General features: G+C 43.1%; 1 pseudogene; it reads left to right on the top strand.

Moving 5' to 3' along the window:
• Window positions 1-14,203: 14,203 nt before the first annotated feature.
• LOC142095975 (U2 spliceosomal RNA) lies at window positions 14,204-14,292 on the top strand (annotated as a pseudogene).
• Window positions 14,293-20,095: the final 5,803 nt, after the last annotated feature.

The following is a 20,095-nucleotide window of genomic DNA, read 5'->3' on the forward strand; positions in this document are numbered from 1 at the left end:
GGTAGGGAACACCGCTGACTCAGGTAAGACTAGACTTGGCACGATAATTGGGAGACTGACACAGTTTGGGGGGGAGGGGGGGTGTAACGTGATGTTCATGCTTCAGAGTTCGAATTCTATTCCTTAACTTTTGCTTTTTGCAGTGAGCTTCACTGGGGTCATCCATTGCAACTGGAAGAGAGGAAATGTCATTTTCCATACACAAAGGGTAGAAAGGAAGTTGGCTGTGTGAACAGCGTAGATGATATCTTCACCCTTGGGTAGCTTAAGAAAAAAAAAAGCGTGGCTGCTTTAGCTAAACTCTAAGGGGGTTTTCTGGATCAACCTGGGATTAAAAGACCTTTGAGAACTTATTTTTAACAGCCTAAAGAATGCTGTGGTTTTTATAATTTTACAGTACTGTGTTGTTTACTTCATGCTACAGAAAAGGAACAAAATTCTGTAATATTAAATATTTCAAAAGCGAAACGTGTTGTTTTGTGCCTGTCTTCTTACTGAGTAAATGGAAGGTATTCTCATGCTGGTGATTTGTCTAATCGTTACTCCTCTACTTCCATGTCAGATTAATGAGCCAGTGGAGGGGGGGGGGACTATTTTATTGAACTTAATATCCCACTCATGTTCATAAATATAAGTAGGAAGAAAAATTAATTTCTCATACAAAATGACTTCCGCCCATGTCATGTAATAAACATTTATGCCATGCATATTAAATGGATGTGTTTAATACTGGATAAGAACATCATCATTAATATTTATTTATATAGCGCCAGCAAATTCCGTAGCACTTTACAATTGGGGACACCGTAATAAACAAACTGGGTAAAACAGACAGAGGCAAGAAGGCCATGCCTGCAAGCTTACAATCTATGTACATGCTTGATCAAATAACATCTTAAATTTGGTGTAATCATCACCATTTATTTATATAGCGCCACTGATTCCGCAGCGCTGTACAGAGAACTCACTCACATCAGTCCCTGCCCCATTGGAGCTTACAGTCTAAATTCCCTAACACACACACAGACAGAGAGAGACTAGGGTCAATTTGCTAGCAGCCAATTAACCTACTAGTATGTTTTTGGAGTGTGGGAGGAAACTGGAGCACCCGGAGGAAACCCACGCAAACACGGGGAGAACATACAAACTCCTCACAGATAAGACCATGGTTCGGGAATTTAACTCGTGACCTCAGTTCTGTAAGGCAGAAGTGCTAACCACTTAGCCACCGTGCTGCCCATCTAATTTCATGTCATCTAATTTCATACAGGAAAACCTATTAGGAAAGCATCTATATTGTTGGCAATGATTATGAGACATTAAATGTACACATGTATATAATGCATCAGGTGTTTCCCTTCTGCCGGGAATCTCACAGTGTTATAAGCGTGGTGTTTACATAAAGGAAATTACTTTCCTGAACATTGTATTGTTCTCTTTCCTATTTACATTATATTTTTCATCTAATTCTTACTCGGAGAGATCTTTCTGAATCGCCGTAATTCACACTTAATAACTTCTGTCCAGAAAACACCAGGGGGTATATTTACTAAGCTGACAGTTTGAAAAAGTGGAGATGTTGCCTATAGCAACCAGTCAGAGTCTAGCTGTCGTTTTGTAGAATGTACTAAATAAATAACTAGAATCTGATTGGTTGCTATAGGCAACATCTCCACTTTTTCAAACCGGCAGTTTTAGTAAATATACCCCCAGGAAGTTATTTGACTGTCTTAATTAGTCCTGTTACTGCTGGTTGTGCATACTGACTAGTGCATGTATTTATTAAGGTCTAATGGAGAATTTGTGTTGTGTAAACGAAGGCTGAGATATTCTTGTTGTAGGAAAAGATCACACATAAGGTAAAGTATTTTGTTGATTCTCTAGCAAGCCTGATTCATCGGCTCTTGGCATCCAAAGACGGTAGCCATGGCTTTGAAAAGGGTGGGAAATACAGAACAATAAGGGAGCCCTAAGACTAAGGTGAGTCACATAAGCATCTGAGACTGGGAGGTAATACGGTAAAGGAGACATTGCGGTGGGTGACTCAGTCGTTGACTGGGATGTCTGGGATCAAGGATAGCCAAAGGTATTATTCACTCTAAACAAAGGTAAACGGCTAAATCTCCGGCAGAATCCTCCACTTCTGTTCTAGAAATTCTAAAATGCTTTACTTAACCCATAGAGACCCTGAGATAATGCCGATGAATCACTATCCCTGAGTGAATCTCCATAGACTGTATCACAGATTTGGAAAACGGTTTGGGAGAGGTCTTCATATATGGACTGCTTTACATTAGTTCAGTAAGCTTTTGTTAACTTAATAGATTTAAATTAAATTTGGGATTTGTTAATATTAATTAATCTTTTTCCACAATGTAAAGTTCCCACATTGTGTTGGTGGAGTGTCTTAATCTTGGGTATATTTGAACCATTAACGTATAATAATATATAGAAGCACAAGTTAACCCGTGCATGATACTCATGCATTCTAGTCAAATCAAGCTACTTAAGGTCTTAAAAAGGTTCTTGTCATGCATTTGGACCTAGCCCAGGCCTCCTCAGGGGAAGAGCGTTAGTTCCCGACGCAAGTGGCCTTTTTAATGTGTGTTCATGAGGTAAAATTACCTCACGAAAATGAGTTTGACCCCTCAACTCGTAAATTTAGCCTTTACTACCCCTCCCACGGGGGGAAGGGGGGATGATGGAAGTTAACCGACTTGACTATTCTAATTTTTTTGTCAAATAATGTCAGTATACCAAATTTCAGGTCAATTGGATGAGCCCTTTCTGAGAAAATAGTTTTTTCCACACACACACACACACTAACGCACGCCTCTACACATGTGTGTTCATGAGGTAAAATTAGTTTGAGCCCTACCAAATTTCAGCCCTTTTTGAATTTTTTTTCCCACACACACTAAGAATTTAGTAGGTCAGTGTATAACTCTGCCCAGCAGGTGGCGCTGCAACTTGGTTTTTTTTTCCACACACAGACAGACAGACGCCACTAAGCATTTATATATTAGATAATCATCTCCTACAGCCACTAAGTGGCACCTCAACATAGTATTATTATTCCTGCTACTTGTAATAAAACAATTCTCATGTACAGTGCACTGTGTGAAATCTATAGATATAAAAAAAGTTTGTTTGTTGGCGAATATCTTCCACAAATCTTACATAGTTATTTAGTATCTAAAAAGTAACCTATTAAACCACATAGCGATAGAGCGACAAATAGTGAAAACATTTTTTGCTTGTAAACAATTGACAGCGCAAGAAATCTTATTTTCCAAATAGCATTTTTGATCTATTTACCCAATAATTTGCTAATATATAAAATTTGCTACACATTACAAATCGGATCCGCGCAGCACCGGCTGCCTCTACTAGTAAGTAATAAATGGGCAGAGTGTTCTGTGCCAAATCCTTAACAAGCCACAGCCCTAGACGGCCTGGACTTGCTTCCGCTACAACAAGGACCCCACAAGAGTGAAGTCTAACCTCAGGCTGGTGCCTCTTTTGGGGAGAGAGGACTCAAAAAAACAGGACCACACTTTAATTCCCAGAAGTTACCAGTCCTGTGCTGAAAAGCTCTTCCTGACCCCCTGAGCTGTGGAGACTGGGGCAATTAACAGTGTTGTTACCCCTCTAGTGGCACCACACTGGAATAGAAGTCCACCCCCAAATATGAAAGTGCCATATATAAAAAGATAGCTCTGTTGTCTTCTCTGACCCATGAATATTTTAATAAGTATACTTAATATATGGTATTTTTGGAGTGTCTCTTCATCATCATCATCATCATTTATTTATATAGCGCCACTGATTCTGCAGTGCTGTACAGAGAACTCACATCAGTCCCTGACCCATTGGGGCTTACAGTCTAAATTCCCTAACACAAACACACTAGGGTTAATTTGTTAGTAGCCAATTCACCTACCAGTATGTTTTGGGTTTTGTTGGAGTGTGGGAGGAAACCGGATCACACCCACAAAAATACGGGGAGATCTGGGGGATTTGGAGGCCAAGTCAGCAGCTTTAACTCTTTGTCATGTTCCTCAAACCATTTCTGGACAATTTTTGCAGTGTGCATTATCCTGCTGAAAGAGGCCACTGCCATTAGGGAATGCCGTTGCCATGAAGGACCCAAGGTTTCCCAGCAGACTATTGGCCACTGCATCACACTGCGTCCGCTGGCTCGCCTTCTTCCCATAGCGCATCCTGGTGTCATCTCTAATTGATGCTCACGTATCTGAGAACCTGAGTCATCAGACCAGGCCACCTCCTTCCATTTCTCCATGGTCCAGTTCTGGTGTTCAGGTGCTCATTTTAGTACTTTTCAGCGGTGGACAGGGGTCAGCTTGGACACTTGTAACGCCCTCTCGCCTTCCCCGTGAGGCTAATACTTGGTTGGTAAAAATGAAAGTGTCCTTAATTTAATATTTATGTTCCTGTATTTCTAAAACTTAGCTCTACATCAATCTTAGTCGCTGTTTTTGTTTTCATTAAAATCAGAACTGTATAGCAGAACGGAGGCACAAATGAGTGCTTAGGGTGAATATGTGAATGGGGAGGGCCTGACATTTACACCTGTCGCCATCCTTGACTCTTCTAAATATTTATCCTCAAGCGGCTGGTCATGATCATTGTCTTCAGCCTTCACCATGAGCATACATCGAGATTAAAGCCTTATTTCATTTTAGTTTCTTGTTTTCTTTTTACTTTGGAGAACAACAATTCTCTTATATTTTGAAATGAATTTCAGTTTATACCTTTTCCATGTCACAGTTTTACACCCCCAAAATCCATGCGCCCTAGGCGGCAGGCTAGTCGGTCTATTGGATAATCAGACCCTGCCTATGAACATAATCAGATGTAAAATGTGTACGTTTTCTCATGGACATTACCATGTTACAATGCAAAGGGTGCAAATTAGTTTATTATTTTGCAAATAAGTTAAATACTGTCCGTTTTTTCATGTAGCACACAAATATTTGATAGCTTTAGTTTTACACTGACATTTAAAGTAGATCTAGGACATGTCCTAACCCAACTATATATCTGGCCCCACATTTTAAATTTACCTCCCCCTCCAATGCAACATGGTTTTGCCACAGTGCAAAGTTACTCATTTTTTGTTTGCTTTACTTTCCTTAATGAATCAGGCCCAATGTGATTTTGGTCTGTCAGTTCTCTTTTACACTGCTTAGAATGCTGCCAAATTCGAGCTATTAAAAAAGACTTGACCTACTTCTATCAGAGTAATTAGTTCAGCTTGGCCCCTGGTGGGACAGCAGTGAAAAAAATAAATGTCTTTTTCCTGTAAGAAAACAACCTAATATTCTTCACCTATTTTTCCCACGCATCACCCGTGTACTGACAGGATATAAATGCCCCATCATGTGATTCACACACATATAGGATTCATGTGTTTAGCTTGGGAAAAAATCAGTCAGATTTCGAAAATTCATCTGTGCATAAAAATCACAGCACATTTTTGTAACGTTAAGGTGGTAATGTGAAATGACAAACTGAGCTATTAATCCGTTCATGTGTGTCTTTCCTATTCTCCGGGCCCGATTCATCAAGACGCGTATCCTGAGCGCATCCCTCGTTCAGTATTATACGCACGTATTCAGACGTTGCGTCCTCCTGAATTCATCAAGGCGTGGATCTCTAGATACGTGTGCTGTAGAAATCAGGGGGCAGGTCTGCTGTGCTCTACTGCACCGGACACTGTAGGATACGTCCAATACCAATGTGCATTATAAATCTGCAAATGAATGCGCAGGAAAATAAAATAAAAATATTGAATTAATGTCATATGTAATAAAGGCATTAATGATAAAGCAGTTAAAAAGGTGTTTGTTTTCCATGAATTACATTTATTAGATTGCTGTTAATGTCTACTGAACGTAAAATACATTTTTACAGTTGCTCCTCATTGCAGACACATGTTACAGTGTGCATCTGAGACTGTCCTCACTAGTACTCAGGACTTAGACTAGCCCTGTAGCTGGAGCAAGAGGTATGGCATACTTGCCAACTCTCCCGGAATGTCCGGGAGATTCCCAAAATCCGGGTGGGACTCCCGGAAGAGCAGGCAAGTTTCCCGCATCCGGCAAATACCTGGCCAAAATAACGTGATTTGAGGTGAATTGCTTCATTTTGGCCCCGCATCAAAACAGCATTTCTGACAGAGGGGGCGGGGCCAAAATGACGTGATTGACCGCACCTTCCTGTCCTCTAGTCACGTGACCTGTCCGGGATCTGCCGGATTACAGTGCCTAAAAGTAGGCAAGTATAAGGTATGGCAGAAAAACAAGTAACTTTGACACACTTGAGCGGGATTTGGACGTAAAATTCTGGGCTGTAGTAAGTGTACTTTGCATGCGAACACGCAACAAACAGGACTGCATTCACGGACATATCCCCTGATTCTGGGTATGCACAGAGTGATTTTCCGGACAATAAGCTAAAAATTGTCAGATACTCGCCTTGAAGGATCAGGCCCTATATGTCTGCATAGTACTTGCCTATAGAGGAGATAAAATGATCCTTGGCCTAGACAATATTAAACCATATTTATGTGTGCACTCTTCAGTAAACTGACATTTTTGTATACATTCTCTTTTCTCATCAGACAGGATCATTTCCTACTTTATGAAAGTAGAGGGATGATTTAGTAGGAAATGACGTGTGTACAAGGTAACTAGATTGGGCGTCATTTGCCATGTTGCCCTGCAGGGGGAGGCACATTTTTAATCTGTGGACAGATTTAGAGTTGGAAGGGTGACGTGTTCTTTCGCAATTGTATGCCGCGGTGTTAAAATAAAGCTGCCAGAGTTTTGTGCCCCATGCAAATGCAGGCAACATTTCCCTGCATGCCAAAATAAAATGGCATTTGCTAAAGCAGGGGTCAGGGACTTTTTTTACCTTTTACCCCCAAATATATTTAGATGCGCCGACGTTACCCCCTTGATTTGAAAGGATGGAAATCATATATTCTTAATTATTGGAATTCAAAATTTTATTGAATCTATTCAAAATTTCTTTGAAAGCTTCAACTTCAAAACTTCAGGTTTTGGAGAAATGATGTTGCTTCATATTTGATACGAGAGCATCAATATTGGGGCATTTTGATGTCAGAGCACTTTGGATACAGTCTTCAGCGTCCAATCGATTTCTCTGCTTTGTTTTTATGTTCGTTAGAGTGGAAAATCCTTGTTGGCAAAGGTAGGTTGTTGCAAAATGCAGCAACTTTTTGACTGCCTTCTCATGTGCAATTTTGATGTCTTTGCAGCTGTTGATATCCAAATATATGACAGATCTGCTTTGTTTTCAAATGCAATACGTGCTTCATTATTGCATCGAAGCTCAAGAAGTGCCTCTGCCAACCCTTGAGGCTCTTCTGGTACAGCAATTTCACATTTAAAGGGGTCTACAATCCATCTGACAGCATGTGAATTGGCAGCATTACCCCCAGGAATCTCATTTTTACCCCATTTGGGGTAATTTACCCCTGTTCCCTGACCACTGGCCTAAAGAAAGGGGCCTGAGTTACATCTGTTTGTTAAAATACGTCCACAACCTAGCCACACAAATACATATATACATTATATATCGCAAATAGATGCATCCAGAGACAGTCATCCTAATCACCGACAAGTAAACTTGAATGGACAGAGATACATATCCAAAACAGACAAACAAACTAGTCAAAATTGTAAGCATCACAAAGGGTTACTCTGGAGCGAATGGTTTCTGGATGATGTTCGGTTTGCAAACAAACGATTTGGGTCTTTTAAAACTGCCACACATTGGATTTAATTTTACCCAAACTGCAGATTAATAAATACTGGGGAGTGTGTTTGAAAACCACATCCAATTTTGTTTTAAAACTGCATAATTAACCACTATTTAATGCATCCACACATGACTTATGGATCCCTTATTTGTCAGAGGAGACGGGCGTATCCGTTCTAAGGACCCTGCAAAAAAAATATAGAACTTGAGAGTCCTGGGGCTAGATTTACTAAGCTGCGGGTTTGAAAAAGTGGGGATGTTGCCTATAGCAACCAATCAGATTCTAGCTTTCATTTATTTAGTGCTTTCTACAAAATTACAGCTAGAATCTGATTGGTTACTATAGGCAACATCCCCACTTTTTCAAACCCGCAGCTTAGTAAATCTAGCCCCTGGTGTTGCTCTTTCCCAAAGCTGCGGCTAAGAATTAAACACTGTTTCTCATGTCCTATATAGTTCTCCCATTTGCCTTCAAAATAGAGTATAACGAAGACCAGGTAGAATGCAGAAGCTGTCCTAATCATCTATCCCAATAAAACACTAACACATTAATCATGTCCAAACGTAATGGTCTGCCATGTATTCACAGTCATCACGTGCTGGAAATCATCTACCCAGAGACTGAGAGACTAGCAGAAAGCTGCTTGCAGCATCGGGGTCGAACGCAGAGATTGGTACAGTGTTTTTATATTGCTTGGCTAAGCTTAAATGAGATGTCATTGATAGGCAGCAATGAACGATCCGACCTGATTATCACAAAAAAATTACCAAATGTCAACCTTTCACAGAGTTTGACTCATTTATTGCTACTTATATTTGATTCCAATCACGCTGCGTTATTGATCTGTCACTTTATCTGTTTCCACATAGATCATCATCCTCTTTTATTTATATAGCGCCAGCATATTCCGTAGCGCATTACAATGGATTACACCCTTTTAATGCTCCCACCTCTCTATGCTCTGTTACGCTGCCTCCTACCATCTTGGCACTACTACCTGACGCAAATGTACCACCACCTAACACTACCACTTTAACACCGACACAATTCCACTTGTTATTGATATTTCACACAATTTTCACATTGCCTATCACCCGGATCCAGCCCAACTATCCATTCATCTAGAATTCCTCTTTCCTCTACTTTCCAACCTTTTGTCTTTTTAACTTTCCCAGTAGTATTTGTTATCTCTCTACTGTAGAATTTTAATTTCTCTATTATATCCCAGTATTCTATTGTACTTTACTTTGCATATTTATTTATTTATTTATTTATTTATTGTTCCATCAGTTCTATTATTTATTTTCACAGGCATGCTTCTTTTTCTACATTATTTAAATTTTATTTTGTATTCTTTTATTTTATTATTTCTATCTCATCTAATTTTTTTTCTATATTCCATGTTCCACATTTTTACTTTTCAGAAAAAATATAATGTAAAACATTATATTTTTTCTCTATATCATTATTTTGTTACTAACCTATTTTTTTTTAATTTTCTAAACATTGCTTTCATTATTTTATTTTCTTCTATTATTATTTTATACCTTTCTTTTTTAAATCTACTTTTATACACAATTTTAATATATTCTTATGCTAATATTGGGATTTACACTGCTCTCAATTGTGCTAGTATACTATTACTTTTATGACCTTTTTGCCATCCACAGGTATAGACACCTCTGCTGCACAAGACAACTACTGACCAAGATCGCATCTCCTTTTAAACAATATCTTGAAGGCAAGGAATCTGCCTCAGGGTATATTGAGAAGAGTTTCGCTTCTAACTAGTAAGGACATTGCTCCACTTCAGCTTTGGAATTCCTTCGGGATAGGTTAAATGGAAGAAAATATTTATTTTGATATTTTAAGCAACAGCTGCATGTAAGAGGCAGTAGTTTAGGAGATGCAGTTGGAGGTGTGGGTGAGCAGTGAGGGCAGTTATAGGAAGAGGGGACACAGTGGGTGTATGGGAGATATGAGTAGTAGGGCAGTTATAAGAGGAGAGGACACAGTGGGTATATGTGGGGCAGTTATAGGAGGAGGGGACACAGTGGGGGTATTGGAGATGTGAGCAGTGGGGCAGTTATAAGAGGAGGGGACACAGTGGGTATATGTGGGGCAGTTATAGGAGGAGGGGACACAGTGGGGGTATTGGAGATGTGAGCAGTGGGGCAGTTATAAGAGGAGGGGACACAGTGGGTATATGTGTGAGCATTGGGGCAGTTACAGATGGAGGGGACACAGGTATGTATGTGAGCAGTGGGGCAGTTACAGGAGGAGGGGACACAGTGGGTGTATGTGAGCGTTGGGGCATTTGCAGGAGGGGAACATAGTGGGTGTATGTGAGAAGTGAGCGTTAGGGCATTTACATGAGGAGGGACACACTGGGTGTATGTGAGCGTTGGGGCATTTAAATGAGGAGGGACACAGTGGGTGTATGTGAGCATTGGGGCAGTTATGAGAGGGGGACACAGTGGGTGTATGTGAGCAGTGGGGCAGTTACAGGAGGGGACACAGTGTGTGTATGTGCACATTGGGGCATTTACAGGAGGAGGGACACAGTGGGTGTATGTGCACATTGGGGCATTTACAGGAGGAGGGACACAGTGGGTGTATGTGAACATTGGGGCAGTTACAGGAGGGGAACACAGTGGGTGTATGTGAGCATTGGGGCATTTGCAGGAGGGGAACATAGCGGGTGTATGTGAGCAGTGGGGCATTTACATGAGGAGGCACACAGTGGGTGTATGTGAGCAGTGGGGCATTTACATGAGGAGGCACACAGTGGGTGTATGTGAACATTGGGGCAGTTACAGGAGGGGAACACAGTGGGTGTATGTGAGCGTTGGGGCAGTTATGAGAGGGGGACACAGTGGGTGTATGTGAGCAGTGGGGCAGTTACAGGAGGGGAACACAGTGAGTGTATGTGAGCGTTGGGGCAGTTACAGGAGGGGAACACAGTGGGTGTATGTGAGCGTTGGGGCATTTGCAGGAGGGGAACATAGTGGGTGTATGTGAGCAGTGGGGCATTTACATGAGGAGGCACACAGTGGGTGTATGTGTGCATTGGGTCAGTTATGAGAGGAGGACACAGTGGGTGTATGTGAACATTGGGGCAGTTACAAGAGGGGAACACAGTGGGTATATGTGAATGTTGGGGCATTTACAGGAGGAGGGACACAGTGGGTGTATGTGAATATTGGGGCAGTTACAGGAGAGGAACACAGTGGGTGTATGTGAATATTGGGGCAGTTATGAGAGGGGGACACAGTGGGTGTATGTGAGCGTTGAGGCAGTTATGAGAGGGGGACACAGTGGGTGTATGTGAGCATTGGGGCAGTTACAGGAGATGGACACAGTGGGTGTATGTGAGCAGTGGGGCAGTTACAGGAGATGGACACAGTGGGTGTATGTGAGCAGTGGGGCAGTTACAGGAGGGGAACACAGTGGGTGTATGTGAGCATTGGGGCAGTTATGAGAGGGGGACAGAGTGGGTGTATGTGAGCAGTAGGGCAGTTATGAGAGGGGGACACAGTGGGTGTATGTGAGCATTGAGACAGTTATGAGAGGGGGACACAGTGGGTGCTTGTGAGCAGTGGGGCAGTTATGAGAGGGGGACACAGTGGGTGTATGTGAGCATTGAGACAGTTATGAGAGGGGGACACAGTGTGTGTATGTGAGCAGTGGGGCAGTTATGAGAGGGGGACACAGTGGGTGTATGTGAGCATTGAGACAGTTATGAGAGGGGGACACAGTGGGTGCTTGTGAGCAGTGGGGCAGTTACAGGAGAAAGGGACACACTGGGTATATGAGAGTGAGCAAAGGGGTGTGGGCTGCAGTGAATGTATCTTTTGTGATCCTTTATCTATGGACAGAAGAGAAACACGTCTACTGATCTGTAAGCTAACAAATGATCCATACAAGAGCCGTACAAGAGCATGCAGCCAGAATTAGACATTAGACCTAGTTACCAAAATAGATTCCGATGAAACACAGTAACTCTGCTCCACCATGGATTGTGGCGTGGAAGCCTTTAATAAACTATTAACCCTTTCCCTTGAAAGGACCTTACAATCTAGTGGCGTTATGAACACAGCCTGTTCCAAGGAAATGATCAGTGTGTGGAGTAATAAGTGGGCATGATTTGAAGTGTGATGTCAACATTTATAACCTAAAACTGAATATAATTGGGAGGAAAAGCTTTAGTTGAAGCTGCCTAGTTAACAAGGATGAAGATCTACACCCTTCACATTATCACCCAGAGACTTTAGTATAATCCAACAACCATAAAACTCAGATGTCTGAGATAGTGGGGGGTAAGTGTACCCACAGAACTTGATTAAAGGGGAATATGGAGAAGAAATCTTTGCTATGAAGAGCTTAGTTATTCCACTCTTGTGTCCTTAAAATAAAGCTATCCTAACCAGTGTCACCTCATAGCTGAGCTCCAAAAACAATTTAAAGTTTTCGGAACAAAAAGCGCTATCCCAAAAATGCTCGTCTAAATGCAGCATTGAATAGGTAAAGGAAGTTGCAACAAGAACCTTCCCAATCCAGTTTTCAAAACCAACATCGAGAAGTAAATGTGTTTTATATGCTTTCACGGATTCCAACATTCCCATTGACAACCACACCCAAATCCATATGCACTCAGCGACCGCTAAATGCTTGTGACCTTATTCACTTCTCATCTTTACTAAAACAACTCCGTTTTCTTATAACTACCTTGTCCTGACCCGATCTTGCAGCATGTTCCTTAATTGCACACTCACTTCACTCCTAACAAGGCATCTTCAGCCACTACACATTTTCCAGCAATCCACACCTCCACTGTGACATACCAAAATAAACCCGCCACATACAAAAGGGCTCTTGCGCTGCTAGGCGTCTCTGGAGAATTTTAGCTTCAATGCCAAATTCCTAGACTATAAATTCATCCTTTTGTTTTACAATATTGTCCTTCACTTGCCAATCCAACCTACTTCACTTATATAATATTCACCCAGTCTTCTAACCACCAATGCCCTTGCCACCTTCAACTTCTCTGCCCACTTGCACCACATATTCTATGACTTTGCCACCTTGAAAAAGATAAAATCAACTTTTATTTGTTTGATATCTCCTCAAGTGGGGCCCTGCATGCCCCACCCACCTTTTCCAGTACTTCCCAATTCAGCCTTAGGGCTAGATTTACTAAGCTGCGGGTTTGAAAAAGTGGAGATGTTGCCTATAGCAACCAATCAGATTCTAGCTGTCATTTTGTAGAAAGTACTAAATAAATGAAAGCTAGAATCTGATTGGTTGCTATAGGCAACATCCCCACTTTTTCCAAACCCGCAGTTTAGTAAATCTAGCCCTTAGTCTTTTCTCCCCAGTATCCGAGAGTGAAGTAATTGCACTTATCTCAATATATCTCACCACAACCTGTCTCCGCTTTTCTCACAACTTCTCCAAGTCCTTCTCTCCAAATGCATGCCGCCAACTCACTTTTGAAACCTGACTTTCTCCACTGGCATATTCCCATTCTCCCCTTTAAACACACACTAATCCTACAGAAATCATCTCTTGACCCAGTCTCTCTCAAATTACCACCTTAATCCCGTCCACCCCTATGACTCCAAATTATTGGGAGTAACTTTTCCCACCTATCTGGTAAAGTGGGGACCCACAAGGCTCTGTTCTTGGCCCTCTACTATTTTTCACTGCACCTCTTCTTTTGGTGAATTCAATCAGTGTTTTTTCCTCCAGTATCTCCTGTATGCTGGTGACACCCATGGTTTTGTGTGACCAACTGTGATAATTTCAGATGGATGTCCCAACACTACATGTTCGTAACAGAGCTTCTCATCCTCCCTCCTCCCAAATTCACCACCTCCCCTCAAATATTCCTCACCATGAAGAACACTACGATTGTTTTGGTTTTCTAAATACACTTGATGTACCTCTTGACTTTTCTTACCCATGATGCAACCAAAACTGTTATCCATTCTCTCATCTTCTGCCTCGACTACTACAACTTCTCCTATTGGACATTATATTCACCCAGGTCCCCACTTCAATCCATCTACCGCTCTGGCAATTAACCATCTGCCACACCACAGTGCAAACCCTATGCTGGCTCCCCATATCCTCCAGAATCCAATTTAAATTGCTCACACTTATCCACAAAGCTGTCAACACCATCCCATCACACATATCAAACCTCATCTCGAAATACTCTCCTCACACCCTTTTAGATTTAGCTCTGATCTACACCTTCCTCCTTGCCGAAAACATCCTCTCACTCTCACATACAAGACGTCTCGCATGATGCAAACCACCTACTTACTAGCCTAATCCCACTTATACTACTCACACTGGTACACTCATTTTCCTGTCACAATCTTCAACATCGCTTCTTGGCCTTTTGGCTAAGATCAAGTGTAGTACCTGTCCTGGAAGGGGTGGATCCGGCCACCCTGGAAGGGGTAGGTCTCCTTGGTCTGATACAAGAAGGTGACTTGGCAGCTCGAGGTGTCTGTGCCTCCCGGGGACAGGGCCCAGAGGTGACCTGAAAATGTACGGGTGTTGGTGGCTCACTATCACGTGCATAGAGTAAGGCACAGAGCACAATACACTTGAGTGAACCCTGCACCACTTTTTATTTCTTGGTCCCGGCCTTTTGGCTGGACCAGAATAATTTTTTCACCCTCCGGTCATGCGGCTGGGGCCTATGGGCACATTTTTTTTTTTTTCTATCATATAGCACTTATGCACTTTTTGCACGGATCTCACTTAGTTTGATTTTCGTTTGCACGGTTTGAGTTTGGGTTTGACCTTTAGGGGCACTCCTCTCCCTAAGTTGTCTGAGACTTTCTCCTTCTGGGGGGAGTTGAAAAGCTAGTTCCCCAGGGGAAAGCTTTAGCCAACCTCGGGGTAAAGGGGACTGCCCGAGCCTTGCGGCGAAGGCAGTCCTGAAGACCCTTGCAAGCTAAGGGGCCGTAAAGAGGCCCCCCTAGGTTTGTTGAAAGGGGGGTCCGAAGACCCTTATCTCCCTAAGGGGCCTTCTGGCTCCGCGGGATGGGAAGTAACGGGGCCATTTCCCTTTTGGGAAGGGTCCAAAGCCCAAGCCCCCAGCTCTGTTTTTTTCACGGCACTGGGTAATTTGGAGCACCGCACCTCGGGCTTCATTATAAAAACAAAATCTTCACTATGAACCATACTCGCTCCTTTCGTCTCAGCTCTGACATTTTACCATTAGCTTGTGAGCTTTCAAGTGCAAGCCTCTCCTTAACCTTTGTCTTCACGATTGTACGGTTCAGTGGTTTCACATATGGTAATTTTTGCTAATCAGCAGTAACTGCTTCTTCTTATGCATCTGAATTTTACAATTTTCATGAAAGATGGGACCTCTGAATCTCATGGCCCTTGGGATGTTGGGTATTAGCAGGGCCGCCGAGAGGGGGGGGGGAGCGGGTACTAATTACCCGGGCCCGGCATGTCAGGGGGCCCGGCCCGGGCCCTTGCGCTGCTGATTTTTTTTAATTTTTTAATTTTTTTTTTCCAAAACGTTTTTTTTCCTTTCCTTTTTTTTTTTTTTTTTTTGGCGGGGGGGGGGGGGGGGGGGGGGGGGTGGGGGGGGGCTCGGTCGTTGGTGGGGGGAGCAGGCTAGTTTAAAAAAAAAAAAAAAACATACTCACCTGATCGCGGAGCCGGCATCCCTCCTCTCTGCTGCTCTGTGCTCTATTCAGACTGTCTGAATGCTGGGTGTGATGTCATCATGTCATGCCCAGCATTCAGTCAGTCTGGAGCAATGGAGCACAGAGCAGCAGAGAAGACCAAGAGAGGAGAAAAGGTAAGTGAAGGGAGGAAAACGAGGGGGGCACAGAGGGGTTAAAAAACGGGGGGGGGGGGGGCAGCATGACAGAGGGGTTAAAAAATGAGGGGGAGCACAAAGGGGTTAAAAAACGGGGGGGCAGCATGACAGAGGGGTTAAAAAATGAGGGGGCACAAAGGGGTTAAAAAACGGGGGGGCAGCATGACAGAGGGGTTAAAAAATAAGGGGGGGCACAGAGGGGTTAAAAAACGGGGGAAGCAGCATGTCAGAGGAGTTAAAAACGGGGAAGCAGCATGTCAGAGGGGGTTAAAAAATTAGGGGGAGCACAGAGGGGTTAAAAAACGGGGAAAGCAGCATGTCAGAGGGGTTAAAAACGGGGAAGCAGCATGTCAGAGGGGTTAAAAAATTAGGGGGAGCACAGAGGGGTTAAAAAACGGGGAAGCAGCATGTCAAAGGGGTTAAAAACGGGGAAGCAGCATGTCAGAGGGGTTAAAAAATGAGGGGGAGCACAGAGGGGTTAAAAAATGGGAAAGCAGCATGTCAGAGGGGTTAAAAAATGAGTGGGGGCACAGAGGGGTTAAAAAATGGGAAAGCAGCATGTCAGAGGGGTTAAAAATTGAGGGGGGAGCACAGAGGGGTTAAAAAACGGGAAAGCAGCATGTCAGAGGGGTTAAAAAATGAGAGGGGCACAGATGGGTTAAAAAATGGGAAAGCAGCATGTCAGAGGGGTTAAAAATTGAGGGGGGAGCACAGAGGGGTTAAAAAATGGGAAAGCAGCATGACAGAGGGGGTGAAAAAATGAGAGGGGCACAGATGGGTTAAAAAACGGGGCAGTATGGCACAGTGGGGTTAATAAACAGGGGTCAGCATGGCACAGTGGGGTTAAAAAATGGTGGGCAGCATGACACAGTGGGGTTACAAAGGGGGGGGGGAGGCATGGCACAGTGGGATTGAAAAAGGGGGGGAGCAGCATAGTATAGTCTGATGAAGGGGAGCCAGATGAAGGGGGCAAAAACAGCATGGAGGGCACAGTGTGATCATAAGGCATGGCGATGATGAAGGGGCACATTATTGTAATATTGGAGCTGGAGGAAGGCCTAATTATTAATCGTGGGTGCTATTGATTTAACGCTGGGGCTGGCTGTAATTTTCTAAATGTAGCCATTTTTTTTTCAAAATAGGTCCTTCAACATTTCTGGATCCGGACAAGCCACAACTAAAGAAAGCAGCAGCCACAGGTGGAGAAAGTGAGAAGAACAGGTAGGAGAGAGCAGCACAGTGTGTGAAATGTTGTGATTCTAGTAGGGACAATACCAATTTTTGGTGAATGTTGTGTCCAATGTAAGGTGTAGGCCAAGACTGAACTGTTTGTGTACACACTGCATTGTTTGTATACTACCCTGTGGTGGTAGATGTCCTGAAAGTCAGGAGTGCTTAAACATATGTGACGCTCCGGCGAATTGAGAGCCTAGTGGTTTTTATGTTAGCCACGCCCCAATGGCACGTTTGCCACGCCCCCAAATGCATGACCGCACCTCCCAAAATTTTTGCACTGCCGTTTGGCTAGCCACGCCCCTGAATATATGACCATATACCTAATCTTTTTTGCGCCGCCGAAAGGCGGCGCAAAAAAATTTTGGGGCTTACTTCACTATGAGGGGGGCCCCATGAATTTGTTGTACCCGGGCCCTGAATTCTTCTTGGCAGCCCTGGGTATTAGCTAATGGGACAATTGAATGGCAGATCAGGTCACATTACTACATAAATAAAAGATACTTTGGTGACTGTTTTATGTAGATTGATACATGACACAGTCAGTTGCATGGTTTCCTGTGTCAATAGAATCAAGCTACTACTTCTGTACCACAAATTTAAACTTGGGACCGCTTGGAACGAGTTCTTAGAAATAGTCCACGGTAAGAGGTGGACAATACTGTCTCTCTGCACTCCACACAGATCACTACTGTGAGCTATCAATGTGCTCATTTTATGCCATTTATAAGCCTTATTTATAAACTATAAGTGGACACATTGCACTTTATCCCAGGAGGTCATGAACAGAGTCAAAGCTATGATACAAAATGAAGTAATGAGGCTGCAGAATTTCAGCACAAGCTATGTTTAAAGAAATGAAAGCTCTTTCCTCTTATTTCACCCTCCCCCCTCAATATTCTCAGCACTGGGGCTGGCAGGATCAGACATAAGTTATGGATCAGTTCTTAGAACAATAAAAAAAACATGGCTGGACTTCTGCGCCCTTGACACTCATACTCCATGAGACCAATAATCCATTGTTCAATAAAGTTTTATTTATATTTTATTCATCTATAAATATGTTAAGGGACTGTTAAATCTTTTAGATTTTTTTTTTTTTTTAGCCTACATAAAATATTAGTAATACAAAACTGTTCAGAAACTGAAAGAATATGTTTCAAAATACCAATCGGTTTAATCAAATCAAAACGTGAAAAAAAATAATAATGGCAGAAAAAAAAAAAATGAAATGAAAGAATAAAGAAAAGCAGATTTAATAAAATTACATTTTATGAGCGTATTATAGCTAACATAATTGTAATGTAGTAATTACTCTCGAGGGACGCTGCAGAGATATTAACAACAGCAGCGAAAAAAATAAAAAATGCTGGAAACATCTGGTAAGAGGATTAAAAAAAAGTATAATTGTTGTGTCAGATAAAAAAAACCAGAATGTAAAAATAAAAAGATAGAAATGCTGAGCGGGGGAAGATCTGATTACTCTGCCGCCAGCCTCTAATGGAGGTAGCTGGTGACCAAAGCCAATATCAAGAGACGGAGATTCAAGGCAACAATTTTTTATATTCAATCATACAACTGTGGGGCCGATTGAATCTACTTATTGTTTTTTTTTATCCCTCTTGCTAAAGTTTACACACAGATTCCTTGTTCCTGGGGTTCACTGTAATGTGTGGCGGGTCTAGTCCCAAGTTCCCTGTCCCAGGAGCTTGTCTCTAATTTTCGTAAAGTTGACCCACAAGTATATCAGCCAAGAGTCCCGTTTTGAGGTCCCTGTTCCGCCATCCCGATCAGGACAGCTTTGACCCGCGGGTGGGAAATTTTGCAGGTACGTCTGATTCTCTGAACGGATGTGTAACAGATTCTGGATACTTCTACTACTAATCTTGATTAGCGCTGGCTTACCTGAGGTGCGGAGTCTAACGATCTCCCCGGTGTTCGCCAAGAACCGCCGCAAGGCGGGTGGGCTTCGCTGCCAGGAGTCGCAGGTCGCGGTCCTCTGGTTCGCCCCAAGATGTAGTACAGCGGGTAGGAGCGGAGGTAGCAGAGTCTGACAAGCCGGTTCGGTACACAGGAATGGAGTCAGGCAGAATCAGAAGACAACTCGGAGTCAACAAGCCAGGTTCGGTACACGGGTCACAAGAACAGAAGAATGGTGAGCAAGCCGGTTTGGTACACAGGGATAGGAGAGCCAGGGTAGTCAAGCAGGCAGAGATCAGCACACAGGAAGACAGTGGAGACTGGAAGACACAGCAATCCACGAAGAGCAGGAGCCAGGAACAGGTAAGTGTTGCTCTGACACTCAGCAAGTGTCAGAGTGAGGTTTTTATCCTGACAGGGATTCAAAATCCCCGCCTCTAGGTTGAGGTCATGTGACCGCCTCCGGGTGCGGTCACGTGGTCCTGGATGTGGAAGTGCGGCTTCCGGATGGAGCGGCGGGGATCAGGTAAGTCCGTTACAGTACCCCCTGCCATAAAGGTGGACTCCGAACACCTAATAGGGTTTCAAAGGAAATTTTTTATGGAAGGATTTAAGTAGACGGGGAGCATGCAGATCAATGGCTCTTACCCATGAGCGCTCCTCAGGGCCGTAACCCTTCCAATCCACCAAGAATTGTATGGCACCTTGAACTTTACGAGAATCTAGAATAGTTTTAATCTCGTATTCGACTTGATCCCGATCCACAACAGGAGGAGGGGTTCTGGATGAGATGGAGAATCTGTTGGTTACCATCGGTTTTAACAAGGAGACATGAAAGACATTGGGTATGCGTAAGGAGGGAGGCAGACTCAATCTAAAGGCTACGGGATTAATAATCTCAGAAATAGCGAATGGACCAATGAACTTGGGAGCAAATTTTTTACTGGGACCCTTTAAACGAATGTTCTGGGTGGATAGCCATACCCTGTCACCGACTGAAAAACTTGGAGTCATTCTCCTCCTTTAATCGTAGAATTTTTTGGAACGAGTGGTTGCTTTCTTTAAATTTATCTTGGTCTGTTCCCAAATAGCCGAGAAATTACAAAACAGAGAGTCCACTGCCGGAACTTCAGAAGATGAGATTTGAGAGAAGGTGGGTAGTCTAGGGTGGCAGTCATAAAGAACAAAAAAGGGGGAGTTAGAGATGGCCTCATGGAAATGGTTGTTATGAGCAAACTCGGCCCAAGGGAGAAGATCCACCCAGTTATCTTGGT

Source organism: Mixophyes fleayi, chromosome 6 (assembly GCF_038048845.1).
Source record: "Mixophyes fleayi isolate aMixFle1 chromosome 6, aMixFle1.hap1, whole genome shotgun sequence".
Classification (NCBI taxonomy): Eukaryota; Metazoa; Chordata; class Amphibia; order Anura; family Limnodynastidae; genus Mixophyes; species Mixophyes fleayi.